Genomic DNA, 1,510 nt, shown 5'->3' with positions numbered 1-1,510 from the left:
TATTCAGAGGCAAAAGTAGGAAACGTACAATCATGCTGCCAGAGCCGTGTCTGTTTGAGTCCAAGGAACATTCCAGAACGGGCAAGAATGGGAAAACGGACAAGCATGCTGCTAGAGCCATGTCTGTCTCAGTCCGAGGAACGTTATAGAATCATCGGTATATGTTAGCACAACAAATAGGCAAAAACATTGAAAGCTTCACCTTTTCACAGATTGGCTAAAAACTGCCAAATCACCATGATTCTATATTTTGAATTGTCTTTCTTAACAATCATTGGTACAGGTTTCAGTAATGACAGTCAAGAGGATCTTCACTGGTCCAACAAATCTTGCTATTCACTAAATGCTAATAGAAAAAGATGAGTGGAAAGTATATGAGTCTTTTGTGTTGTGTTATGATTTCTTTATGTGAAAGGTTCCCTAAAAGATATTTTCCAAAAGTGTCCTAGCTATTGTTTTTGTACCTCAGGGCCCAGTTGATATGTCCCTGTGAGTCCTTGTGAGTCCAGCTCCAGCTGGGTCACATTCTCTGTGCTCAAAGACAGGGAATAATGGCTCTGATATTATTTTCTAAATCAATACCAAAGTAAAATGTAGGCTCAAGCCAACCTTCCTATAATGAGGGAGACACAGCTACTGTAGATTCCTATTCAGTTGTCATATATTCTCAATACTTATGACCTAATGACTCAGGATATATAAAGACTCAATACATAAACAATTATACCTGCTTAAGCCAAAAACATGAATAATGCTTTGTAATGCTCACCTACTTCTAAAAATATTCATATTATCTTATAAATTAAGTTACACATTTTTATTACTTAAGTCTGTATAAACTTTTTGAAAATTCATATAAGGATAATGTAAGAGAAATACCATCAAAAGAATTATAACTAATAAATATTTTCAGATGCTTATGTTCATTGGATTATTATATTTGGGCAATGTAACTGTTTCTAATTTTTCTTGTGTTGGGAGTAGGCAAATTGTTGTGTGATTAAATAGTTTTTGGGTTCTGATAAGAAAATACACCCACACACATGCACACACACACACACAACACACATACGCACATGTGCATAAAGAAATCATGTTTCATAGTAATAAACTCAAAAAGGAATTTGTCTTATGGGTCACTTAAAAAGGATTTTTAGGGACATCGGAGGAAAAAGTACAATTATGATTTTATAAAACATGATATTAATTGAACAACATATATTTTGAATATATATAGGAATTAATGGCTAAGGTGTTGTTACATATTAAATTGTGTCCCCCCAAAATGTGTGTCAACTAGGCTAGACTATGATTCCCAGTATTGTGTAATTGTCCACCATTTTGTCATCAAATGTGATTTTCCTTCATGTTGTAAATCTCTATGACGTTAATGAGGCAGGATTAGAGGCAGTTATGTTAATGATGCATAACTCCATCTGCAAGATTAGGTTGTATTTTGAGTCAAGCTCTTTTGAGCATAAAAGAGAGAAGCCAGCAGAGAGTCAGGGAG

This window comes from Trichechus manatus, unplaced genomic scaffold (assembly GCF_000243295.1).
Source record: "Trichechus manatus latirostris isolate Lorelei unplaced genomic scaffold, TriManLat1.0 scaffold00011, whole genome shotgun sequence".
Lineage (NCBI taxonomy): Eukaryota > Metazoa > Chordata > Mammalia > Sirenia > Trichechidae > Trichechus > Trichechus manatus.
This window is presented reverse-complemented; position numbering follows the sequence as displayed.